Consider the following 13,205-nt stretch of genomic DNA (forward strand, 5'->3'; position numbering starts at 1 on the left):
AAAATTGGGAAAACTTGGAAAACTACTTCGAGGATGGCTGAGGTGGGAATCGAACCCCACTCTACTCAGTTGACCTCCCGAGGCTGAGTGGACCCCGTTCTAGCCCTCGTACCACTTTTAAAATTTTGTTGCAGAGCCGGGAATCTAACCAGGGCCTCCGAAGGTGGCAGCTAATCACACTAACCACTGCACCAGAGAAGTGATAACGTATCTAATACATACCTTAAATATTACAATTACGCCTAATCACTATTTACACCCAATCTCTAAATTGTAGTTTCTAAGATTTTACTTATTTTTTGTCCTAGACTTTAACAGTGTTACATAGTCTAGATCATGTATCGTACCCTCATCAATTTGTTTTAGTACCAGTAGCGGCGATTGGGAATATGGAGTGGGGGGGGGGGCAAACAATGTTCAGACAACAAAAGGTACCCAGGTTTGTGGGATATAGCGAGCGAGGTGGGGGGGGGATGATGGACAGGGTATATACATCCAAAAAAAAAAAAAAAAAAGCGAATTGCGACTGAAAGGTAAGTGTGAACAATTTACCAACTTAAGAGCAGTACTAATAGTTTTTTTACAGTATACTTTGATTCAATACTATACAATAAAACTTTCACCAAAGGAAGAATATTATACATGTATTACAATTAAATAGAACTACGACGTTATTACAACATTAAAAATCATCTAGTATTTGACTACACACTGAAGAGACTGCCCGACTGACGAATGCGCGCGGCAGGCGGGTGAATCGTACCTCGGTGTCTATGATATTGGCAAAAAAAGAAAACACCCTGCTGCCCTTCCACACAGCACATGCAAAGTCTCCATTATTTGCTGTGTAGCTATACAAATCGGTTAGCCGCGACGAACGACATTTAATGCATTTTTCCGTTAATCATTTTATTAATAATTTTTAAATGCTATTTATTCGGGGCGTCGAGCTAAGAGTATCTTTTACCTCTACTTTGCACCATAATGTTGTGACCTGCGTTATAAGCGATTTGACATGGGTTGTTTTATTTTGCGTTGTGTTTAAATGTATGCAGATTCTAGGATAGGTTAGGATTATCCAAGCTAGTTTCTTAATAATTATTAGTGTTATAATGTAAACTTGTTGAGTGACATCATGAAATAAATAAATGGCACCGGTAGTTATGACAATGTGTTCCGCTTTCTTGCTGTGAAGCAAGAAAACTATGAGCATCAACCTATAGCAGATTAATTTTTTTTTCAAAGGAATGTTTCTGGTAAACATGTCCAAGTTATAACGAAAATGTAATTAAAACAATTAGGGAGTTTAAAGAAACCACTTGGTCCGGGATAGATACATTTGTTGTTAATTAGGGTTATGAGATTAGTTTATTTATTAATTCATTAACTTCAGTGGAACCGTATTTTGAGGATTAGCTTAAAACCAAGTGACTAACTTGAAAATGTATTCTGGAAATCTTAGTTTTACTTGCTGGGAAATTTCAACTTATTAACGTAACGATTAAGGGGTCATGTCCGATGGCAAGGGACTTTACTGCCACAAGTGTTGTGAGCGTTTGTTGTTGTTGTTATTGTTATTTTGATTTTGATTTGTTGGGCATCAGATATACTGGGGATTTATTAATGTGGAAACCTTGGTCATCAACTACTGTGACTTAATTGTGTTCAGCCTTCAGCTTAGAAGCTTCGATGGTCATGGGGTCATCAACCTCAGTGACTTAAATTAGAGCCATCTGCCAGTATAGCATCATTTTCCTTGCGGTCATCACCCACAATGACTTTAACGTAAATCATAAAATTAGATGTCGGTCCACGACATAGTCGCAAGCCACATCGATTCAATTAAGGGTCCATGGCGTACAGCCACTGTGCGGCACATACCGATTGGACTGCCTGAATTATACCAAGAGCCCAGAGCTCGAGTTACGGGAACTGGGTCATCACGAATCATTATGGTGGTACATGCAGTCTCTCATGGAAACCTATCTTAGGGATCTCCAGACTTTCTTTGTTTAATTCTTAAATTAAGACGGTGGTTTCTAGTAAGGATGTTCCTCAGGCAATTGATTTAAGGTCTCCAAGGCCAGCGTCTTCCATCATCGTTGTTATTTTTTTAAACGGACAAGACTAAGTTCGTTGATTAAAGGTTGTGAAAGGTCACGAGTTGTCAGATGTCGTATCAGTGGTAAATAAAACATCCATTTCTTGTAACTTGAGTCCTCTCAATTACTGAAACCCGCTTCTTACCTAAGCAAGTGACGAAGAACCCATCAACGACCCAAGATATATATCTCATGCCGATTTGCTGATAGGTAAGGAAGGTAGGTATCCTTCGAAGGACCTTTAAGGATTCAATATATGTAAAATAACATGTCCTGACTGACTGACTGACTGACTGACTGACTGACTGACTGACTGACTGACTGACTGACTGACTGACTGACTGACTGACTGACTGACTGACTGACTGACTGACTGACAGATTCATCATCACCGAGCCAAAATTTCTGGACATAAAGAACTTAAATTTTGGGGATACATTTATATTACAGTGTACGTGCTCACTGAAGGAGGATTTTTGGATATACCATCATTAAGAGGGTGAAAAGGGGGTTGATTTATTTGAATGAGTATATATATCTCAAAAACTTAACAGTTTACAGGCGTTAAAATTGGTATTTATAATTGTTGCCGTGTTTTGGTGGATCGCAGAAAGAGGTGAAAGAAGGTGCGGGTGTTGAATGGGTCCAACTACGATATCAGAAATTTGAATTAAAACTTTAAATAAAGGTTATATTTCTTTTAAAAAACAAATTTTCACTAGGTGAAATAACAATGAAATCTCAGGTACAAAATAGCAATCTTGAAACAAGACTTGGAAAATCCAAGATTAGGGGATATTTACAGACTTGGGGCTTCAAGCCCTAAGTCTACAAATTCTGAGATACAGGATCCAGTTTACAAACTTGCGAAATCTCAATGTTTCGACAAGGACGGAAATATCTCAATTTAAGAGCATTTGCTCCAAAATTTTACTATATTAGCCTTCCAGAGGCACCCCTCACTATAACAAAAACTTAGAAAAGAGAGTACATGCTCTCAATTTCTTACAGCCTACTCAGTGCAACATTACATCAATGCCTCTCAAGGCACGATATACAATGGAAATAGTTTTACACAGGGGTATCTAGTATCCAACCTACTGGGTCTTCCTGGTAAAGGAATAACAGATTCAATTAATGTCCCGAACACGAATGGAGGCGTACCCTTGCACTCTTCAATGAAAAGTAAAATTCTAACAGAGCTCTCGGCCCAGTGATACAGGGGCTAATCCCAAGCTACTGAGGTGACTCGACTGAAAGTTACTTTAAGGCATTGCAGAAAATAATAAAAACAGTTACAAAATCGTAGTCACCTCGAACCAAGTTGAAGGGGAACTCGAGAGGGTAACGCACTCTCTGTCCCCGAATTACAGTTAAAGATTTTATGAAATTTTTACATTAGTCGAACGAAAATTTACATTTTAGAAAATTTTAGTTACATAGTTAGAAATTCGGACCTTCCCCTCGGATAAGTTGCGGAGACAGCTACAGAAAACTGAGTCTGGTGGTCATTACCTGGCTGATGTTCACCTTGCCGAAGAATGAGGCGCCCCGCCTACTGCCTTAACACACACACTAAGAAAGACGACGATCAATGAGACAAGGTAGCCAGAGCAGCCGCAGTTTATATACCCGCAGAGAAGGTTCGAGAGGATTCTGGACTAATCCGGACACACCCTCTCAATTTTATTGGCAGACACAAAGTTACACCCAAAGAACCAAAAAGAAGCCTGTGATAGGCTGAAAAATAATTACCGAAAATTCCAATGGGTTAACTTCAAAACTGGCGGACTAAGAAATAAGTGTTATAAACCTTGAAATATATCAGAAAAACAAATGAAAGTTAATTTACTAAAGAAAACCCATGAACACAAAATTTCTTTTAATAACAACTTCCTTTACCTTGCACCAGAGTGCATGACCATAGGTTTTTTGGTAGTGATATCTGTGGAAAAGTGTCCAAACTTATTGATGTACAGCAAAAACAAAAAACAAAAGAAATGCAATAAGTTTAGGAAACTTCACAATAACACAATCACTTAAAACAGTGGTGACATCTTCTGATTAAAGTTCCAATTTCCTGTAGTAGCAATTGCTCGTTTTGTCGATAGAGGAGTTCATAAAGGCGCTTCTTTTGAATGTGCGTATGTTGAGGTGTACCTCCCGGTACAGTAATCTTTAAAAATAAAGAGACACGTATTTCTTTAGTTTTCAGATAATCCCCTCAAGGGTGGTGAAAATAGGCGAAAAATTGGGTAAATGCCTTTTATGAGGATAGCTTTACCTCAAGAAATGAAGATTTTACAGACGTGAAAAATTGTATATGGAATCTCCTTTAAAAACAAAGGAACAAGTACTTTTTTTTTGTTTTTGGTAAATCCACTTACAAAGGGGATGAATTTTTAAAATGCATATATCTAAAATATATTTCGAAAAACCGGGCGAGTTGGCTGTGCGATTAGAGGCACGCAGCTGTGAGCTTGCGTCCGGGAGATAGTGGGTTCGAACCCCACTCTCGGAAGCCCTGAATATGATTTTCCGTGGTTTCCCATTTTCACACCAGGCAATTGATGGGGCTGTGCCTTAATTAAGGCCCTCCGATTCCTTCCCTCTTCTAGTCCTTTCCTATCCCATCGTCGCGATATGACCTATCTGGGTCGGTCGACGTAAAGAAATTTGTAAAAGAAGTAAATAGCCTCAAAAACGTGCCATTTTACGCGCGTTAAAATTGGTATTTGGAATCTCGTGTAGAAGTAAAGAAACGCGGATAATTTGTTTTTGGAAAATCTACTTAAGGGGAAGTGAAAATCGGGGTGAATTTTTAAAATGTGCATATCTACAGTATATCTCAAAAACTTAACATGTTACGGGCGTAAAAATGTGTATTTTTAATCTTTTAAAAACAAAGGAACATGTATTCTTTTGTTTCCGGAGAAAACACTTAAGCGGTTTAAAAAGACTCAAAAGTGTTCGAATACCTTTTACTAGGATACTAATATCTCAGAAACTGAAGATGTTACATATTGAAAAATGGTATTAACATATACCTTTTCGGAAATTCCACCTAAGGAGGTTGTAAAAAGGACTGAAGAAGGGGTTGCATTCTCTTTATAAGGATACATGTATCTCAAAACAGAAGATGTTACAGACATGACTATTTGCATTTGGAATCTTCTTTAAAAATAAAGAAACACGTATTCTTTTGTTTAAGGAAAATCCAATTAAGGTGAATGGTGATGAAAGAATTGATAACTTTATTGGATTCTTTGTATGAGGATACTTATATCTCAAAAATTAAGGATGTTACAGACATGAAAATTGGTATTTGTAATCTGCTTTAAAAATAAAGGAACAGGTATAATTTTATTTTCGAAAAGTCCACCTAATGGGGTGCGGGTGGAAAGGACTGGAAAATGGGTTGAAATTCTTTTATATATATCAAAAACTGAAAATTGGCACTGGAATCTCCTTTTTTAATTAAAGAAACCCGTATACTTTTGTTTTCGGAAGATCCACTTATGCGGGGTGTGAAAAGAAGTGTAAAGCGGTTGAATTATTTTTATGGGGATACTTACATCTCAAACACTGATGTTACAGACGTGATAATTGGTATTTGGAATCTTTTTAAAAAATAAACACGTCATTTTTTGTTTTCAGAAAATCCATGTAAAGGGGAGGGGGATTTGAAAAGAAATGAAAAATTATTTTATGTGAAGATACTAATATATCAATAACTGAAGATGTTGCACATATGAAAATTGGTATTTGGAATCTCTTTTGAAATTAAAGGAACATCCAATTTTTTGTTAACAGGTGTATTTTTGTCTTTTTAAGTTCACTTAAGAGGGGGCTTAAAAGGATCGAAAAAGGGGTAAATTCTTTTTATGAGGACACTTATAACTCAAAAACGGAGGTTGCAGACGTGATATTTGGTATTTTTAATCTCCTTTAAAAATCAAGAGACCCGTATTTTTTGCGTTTGAAATATCCACTTAGGAGGAAGTGAAAAGAAATGAAAAAAGAGTCGAATTCATTTAATGAGGTTATATCTAAAAAAATGTTACATACGTGAAAATTGGCATTTGGAAACTCCTTAAAAATGAAGAAACAGGTTGTGTTTTATTTTTGTAAAATCCACTTAAGGGGGGAGGGGTGAAATGAAGTGAAGAAGGAGTTGAATTGTTTTTATGAGGATACTTATATCTCAAAAACTGGGGATGTAACAGATGTGAAAATTGGTATTTCGAATCTCCCTTAAAAATAAAGAAACACGTATATTTTAGTTTTCAGAAAATCCACTTAAATGGTGTTTTTACGGGGATAGTTACGTAATCTCAAAAACTGCAGATGTTACAGACGTGAAAATTGGTATTTGGAATCTCCTCAAAAAATAAACCTTCCTTATTTCGATTTGAGAAAGGGCAGTTTCTCCCATGGACAGTTCTATGTCGCATGATCCAGAGTTTGTTCTGCCAGTAGCCTGGCCATCTTAGTCTCGAAAGGAAATACCACAAACGTGGTTTGCAAAGCGGTACTGGGGTAAATGAAACTGAATTTTTCGGTGAGTTTTTTATACCTTAGGAACTTTCAGAAAACGTTTGTGCAGTAGCGAGGAACGATTACTTTTATCAAATTACGAAATACACGCGAGCAAAGACGGGTAACAGTTAGTCTATATATATAACAATGAATGTTGGTATATTTGAGATTAATAGACTCAAAAACTACTGGACCTATTTCGCGTAAAATTTCACAGATTTTTCCTGTTACTACCGAGAGTGTTTAGAAAGTGACTTGAACGAAATCGGATAGGTAGTTTATTATTATGAGTAATTTTATGTAATTAACTAGTATAACTAGGAAACGTGTAAATCTTGTTTGAAAAATGGGTGACTTAACAACAGACCGTAACTGGCATTGAGATGGAACGTAACAGCCTTAGTGTGAATGGGTTTTAAGTCATTTTTAGTAGACGTGTGTTTGGCCCATCTTTCTTCGCCGAGGGGACTATCATGGGTCATATGTAGGGTACTTGGACATCTGATGAGAATGAGAGAACCCGCCTTGATATCTGCCATGTCACGAGTGGGGCACACACAGAGTGAATTTAAAGTCATTTCTTGTATTTCTGTTCTGAATTTCTCCCCAATACTAGGTTAAATATAGTACTAACAATTCCAGTAATTTCCGGACATTGGAGAAGGCTATTGCTGCATATAAATTATATACAACATCTGCTTAAATACATCGAATACTAGCTTTAGACCTTTTTCTTTTAAACAATATATATACACAGCATCTGCTTAAATATATCAAATACTAGCTTTTTTCCTTTACTTCTTTATATTATGGCTACATTTATTAATTAAAAGCCGACTTGACTATCTCAGACAGTTGAGACGTTGGCCTTCTGAACACAACTTGGCGGGTTCGATCCTGGCTCAGTCCGGTGGTATTTGAAGGTGCTCAAATACGCCAGCCTCGTGGTGGTAGATTTACTGGCATGTAAAAGAACTCCTATGGGACTAAATTCCAGCACGACGGCATCCTCGAAAACCATAAAAGTCGTTAGTGGGACGTAAAGTCAATAACATTATTATGATTATCAATATTTCTTTTGCTATTTTGCTTTACGTCGTACCGACACAGATAGGTCTTATGGCGACGAAGGAATAGGAAAGGCCTAGGAGAGGGAAGGAAGCTGCCGTGGCCTTAATTAAGCCCCAGCATTTGCCTGGTGTGGAAATGGGAAACAACGGAAAACCATCTTCAGGGCTGTCGACAGTGGGATTCGAACCCAGTATCTCCCGGATGCAAGCACGCCCAACTCACCCGGTATTATTATTATTATTAAATGAAAACATTTTGAAGAGAATTCATCTATACAGAGGGTAGCAGAACTATACCGAGGAGAAAACATCTGAATGCGCTTCGTGTTATGTTTAGAACGATGGTGCAATCGGATTGGCGGAGAACAATTTTATTTTCGAGAAAATGAGGTTGTCCGCCTTTGTGATGTAGTGGTTAGTGTGATTAGCTGCCACCCCCGGAGACCCGAGTTCGATTCCCGGCTCTGCCACGAAATTTGAAATGTGGTACGAGGGCTGGAACGGCGTTCACTCAGCCTCTGGAGGTCAAATGAGTAGAGGTGGGTTCGACTCCCACCTCAGCCCTCCTGGAAGTGGTTTTCCACTTCTCCTCCAGGCAAATGCCGGGATGGTACCTCACTTAAGGCCACGTCCGCTTCCTTCCCTCTTCCTTGTCTATCCCTTCCAATCTTCCCATCCCCCGCCAAGGCCCCTGTTCAGCATAGCAGATGAGGCTCCCTGGGCGAGGTACTGGTCATCCTCCCCAGTTGTATCCCCCGACCCAGAGTCGGGAGCTCCAGGACACTGCCCTTGAGGCGGTAGAAGTTGGATCCCTCGCTGAGTCCCAGGGAAAAACCAACCCTGGAGGATAAGCAGATTAAGAAAGAAAGAAAGAAAGAAAGAAAGAAAGAAAGAAAGAAAATGAGATTACTTTGTTATTTCCGGGCGCGCGATTGAAATTGACGTACTCACCGTATTTGCTACACCAGGGCACAAGCCGCTGCCATGCTTCAAGGAAGAGAAGGGGAGGGTGGGGAAGTGGGGTGTATGGTGGAGACAGAGATAATGCTCAACGCGTGTGCTCAAGTTTCCTCGTTCGACTCGCACAGGTTTGTCCTCGTCTCTTACAGGCAATATCCACAGTTCGTTTATTACAGAGCCCCAATGCACACACAGTACAAGAGCACGCTGTAATTAAGACACACTTGTCACTCAAGGAATGCATCAGATCCTTTCTCCTCTCGTCTGTTGGTCGCAGTAAGGTTGTTTATTATTATTTTAACATGCTCGAAGACGCAACGCTGCCGCCGTTCGATTGTGTATTCCACAGTCTTATGTCAACCAGCCACGAGTGCAGACGTGTGGAGAGAGGAGTGCGGTGAGTCATGGTGGGAGCAGACCAATACCGAGCGGCGATAGGGAGCTGGCTGAGAATATGGAGGACAACTACGGGGAAGACGGCATGTAAGGTTGGAAAAGGAAAGTTTGGAGAGGCACTAATGTTAGCGGCGGTGATAGCAGTACTGTTGGTGATAGGGGGGGGGGGAATTGAACCCCGGACCGAACGGCAGTCTGAATTGGGAAGATATAGAGAAGATTCGGGAGGTGACGAAAGGCGACATAGAAAAGGTAAGTTGGAGGTTATGAGTAAGGGACAAGAGGAACTTAGAGAGTGGATGAAAAGCACCAAGGCAGAAGAGGAGGCGAGGGCAGGAAGAAACGAGAAAGAAATCCACGGAATAAAAGAGAAAATCACAAGAGGTAGCACTATTGAAGAGAGAGGTAGCGGGCATAAACCAGGAGAGGAGTAAGAAATGTGTCTTCATATGCGGAGTGCAAGAAGAGGAGTCAGAGGCGAAGGTAAAGACAATATACAAATTTGTGGACATTATACAAAACGTTATGAAAATTAACTACAGTGAAGTGGATATCGACGACGTGGGAAGAGTAGGGAAAGTGAAGGGAATGAGACCAATAAAAGTGCAATTGATATCTACCACAATGGCGGACATAATACAGTCTACTCTGGATAATTTGAGACTCAAGGGACCAGAGAAAAAGTTCAATTTACCAAGAGTTCAAAATAACAGGAGTTCAAGTAACCAAGAGGGAGAGAGGGAAAAATTCAAATAAACAAGTGTTTCACGTACACTTACTCATTTCTTTCACAACATTTGTACAATTATAAAGAAATGTTCATTTGAATGTTCATACAGAAATGTTCATTTTGAAAAAAAAAGTTCGTAATTTTCTTTTGAATGAGCAACTTCAATCTACCATTGTCCAATGAATTTTCGATAGTGGTGAGAGCTGAGAAGAAATTGTCACTTGTCTCCGTTCCGAGGGCGTAGGAGCGTAGGGTACTAAGACATGTCCTTGTCTCGCTCAGTGTGACTGGAATTGGCGGTTCTTCTTCTTCCTTTTCTTCCTCGTCCTCATCCAGAGGCGCTAAATCCAACAGTTCAGCATCGGTTTGAGCACCGTGGACACCGATGTCATCGTCAACTTGAACGTAATCCTTAAACGTTAACTTTCCACAGTCAGGTAGAAGTCCCCATCCTGAGTCAAAATTCGTAAGTTTTGGCGGCTCTGATGACTGTTCCACGTTTTCGGTTTGCTTAAACCCACACTTTTTGAAGCAGTTATAAATGGTGGTAGGGTTGACATTTTTCCAGACCTTATCAACCATGATTATAGCTGTCAACACTGTTATGTTCACCTTCTCACCTTTTTCGATGCTATCCAGCACAAGAGAAACTTCTCTGTGGTAGAGAGTTTTTAAATTTTGAATAATACCTTGGTCTAATGGTTGCAATCTTGATGTCGTGTTGGTCTAATGGTGGTGGGTTATTATGCAAGGTGTAGTGGTCCAAAAACAGTAAGATTTTTCGTTTTTCCTTTTTCATGTCACTGTTAACCAAGGTCAGCCATTCATTAAACAACTCTGTCGTCATCCATGCTTCTTTTTTTGACCGGTAAGCTGTAAGCAGTGATTTTATTCCTTTGAAGCAGGAAGGTTTCGTAGATTTCCCTATAATGAGTGGTTTCAACTTTTGAGATCCGTCCATATTACATGCTAGAAGGACAGTTATTCTTTCCTTGTTCAGTTTCCCTTCTGTCTTTGAAAGTCAGGGTGCGATCAGGAAGACATTTACAAAAAGCCCGGTTTCGTCTGTGTTGAATATGTTCCATGGATCATAGCCATTCAAAAGTTCATTTAGTTTGTCAATCCATTCGGAACAAATGGAATTATCCACGCTGGCGCTCTCTCCGCAGATCTTTTTAAATGTGATGGCATGTCGGTTTTTGAAACTTGAAAGCCACCCCTGACTTGCTGTAAATCTTTTAATCCCGAGAGACTACACAAAAGACTTGGCTTTTTCCTTCAACATGAAACACACCCAGGGGAACGCTTTGTCCTCTACACTGACGAATCCACTTAAGCAAGCACTCTTCAAGACGGGGAAATTCACCCTGATGTGACCCTTTTCTACTCGCACTTAAGGCACTTTCGGTGACGCGATCTTTAGTTTACAAAAGCATCGACAATGTCGATGGTAAAATACTGAACTGTATGGCGACATGTTTTTTTAATTGTCCATCCTGCACAGCTTGAATCACACACTTTTTTCACTTATGGAAAGACACTTGTTCTTTTTTGAACTCATTTTGATACTTAAAAATTACACAAATCAAAAGTTAACATACTGTAACACATTTTAACGTTTAAAAGAAGACTCAAGACTGCGAACTCACTCATACATCTCATTATTGATGTAAATAAATGACAGGTCTGTGCACAATAACACTACATACTATAATCACCGACTTCAAATTATACAGAGTAGGGAAGCCCGACTTCAAATTATAGAATGTCGGCGAGCAAGATGTCATTCCTACAACTTCAGATTACCGAGGGGACCGAATAACATTGATTTTTTTTCAGTTTATCGAGTATTTTTCAAGAGACAAGGAAAAAACTTCAAATTGTCGAGAGATTCAAATTAACGAGTGTCAAATTATCGAGAGTCGACTGTAGTAAGAAATGCGAGTAATCTGCAAGGGAAGAAAATTTGGATTTGGATTGTGTAATGCTTCTCTCACAACATTGTAAATGGAATGAAATGCTGAACGAAGGAAACAAAACGGTCAATGGTTTGATTAGAGTAGATGTTCAATATGCCACTCCCTCCTACTTCGATACACAGTTCACAATGTGATAGTAGTGACCTTTGGATTCTGTTCAGGATGTGTGGTGTGTCGCGAACGACCTGGAAATCTACCTGAATTCTTGATATAAGTTCATCTTCTCTTTCTACGGGGTTCGCATAGTAGACAATTTGTGCAGAACAATGTCTACTGGGGCTGAGAAGCGACTATGCGAAACGAACAAAAACTTGTGCATTCGTACCGAGCATTATCTCTGTCTCCCACTTCCCTTCCCTTTCATTCCCTCCTCTGACGCACAGCAACAGGCAGCGGCTGGATCTCTGGCATATCAAAGTTGGCCTACGGGAAGTTCGCCAGTTTGAACCGCGCGCCCGGAAGTAACAAACTAACTTCATTTCCTCGAAAGGAAACAATTTTCTTGACATAACATGAAGAGCATCCCTGAATTTTTTGTCTGTGTAGTTCTGATACACGCTGTATATTCAGACGTAGCCATGTGGTCGTAACATAAACCATACGTGCTGCACTGCTACGCTTTGTCTCTATTCGCTGAACACAGTTACGTTGAGCCCTAAATAAGGAAAATGAAATGAAATGGCGTATGGCTTTTAGTGCCGGGAGTGTCCGAGGACATGTTAGGCCCGCCAGGTGCAGGTCTTTTGACTTGACTCTCGTAGGAGACCTGCGCGTCGTAATGAGGATGAAATGATGATGAAAACGACACATACACCCGATCCCCATGCCGGCGAAATTAACCAATCATGTTTAAATTCCCGACCCTCCCGGGAATCGAACCCGGGACCCCTTGGTCATAGGCCAGCACGCTAACCATTTAGCTGTGGAGCCGGACCCTAAATAAGGAAGTAAGCACTTATGGAACTTGGTGAGAAGAGTAGCACACAAGAACCTCGTTTATCCGGCCCTCATTGATCCGGATGTCCGGTTTATACGGATTGTAAATAACAAAAATATATTTTTACTTGTACAGTATTTCTTTTATGGGATCGGCTCTTCTTGAATGTCTTTTCCGCCAAGGATAGTTAAGGACAGCAATTTGAAGTAATTCGGCCATGGTCTATCAAAGGTACCGCCCCGGCATTCGCCTGGAATTGAGAATGGCAAACCGTGGAAAACCATTCCCAGCCGAGGTGGGATTCGAACCCACGCTCTTCTGATGCACACACTACTAATTCACTGACCGTGTATTCGAAAATGATACCGGCACTCCATCAGAAGAAACAATGATTCATGAAGAGGTAACAATGCAGCTGGACAAACTGATGACCTATTTAACATCCTAGACTGCAACCACACCAGCAGAACTGATGTTAGTAAAACGTCTTCG

At 39.9% G+C, this 13,205-nt stretch overlaps 1 protein-coding gene across 1 annotated transcript in view; it reads right to left on the minus strand.

Moving 5' to 3' along the window:
• The window catches only part of LOC136877322 (lactadherin), a 317,071-nt gene that overhangs the window by 172,289 nt on the left and 131,577 nt on the right, over positions 1 to 13,205 (minus strand). The window lies entirely within an intron of this gene.

The sequence above is a fragment of the Anabrus simplex genome, chromosome 1 (assembly GCF_040414725.1).
Source record: "Anabrus simplex isolate iqAnaSimp1 chromosome 1, ASM4041472v1, whole genome shotgun sequence".
NCBI lineage: Eukaryota > Metazoa > Arthropoda > Insecta > Orthoptera > Tettigoniidae > Anabrus > Anabrus simplex.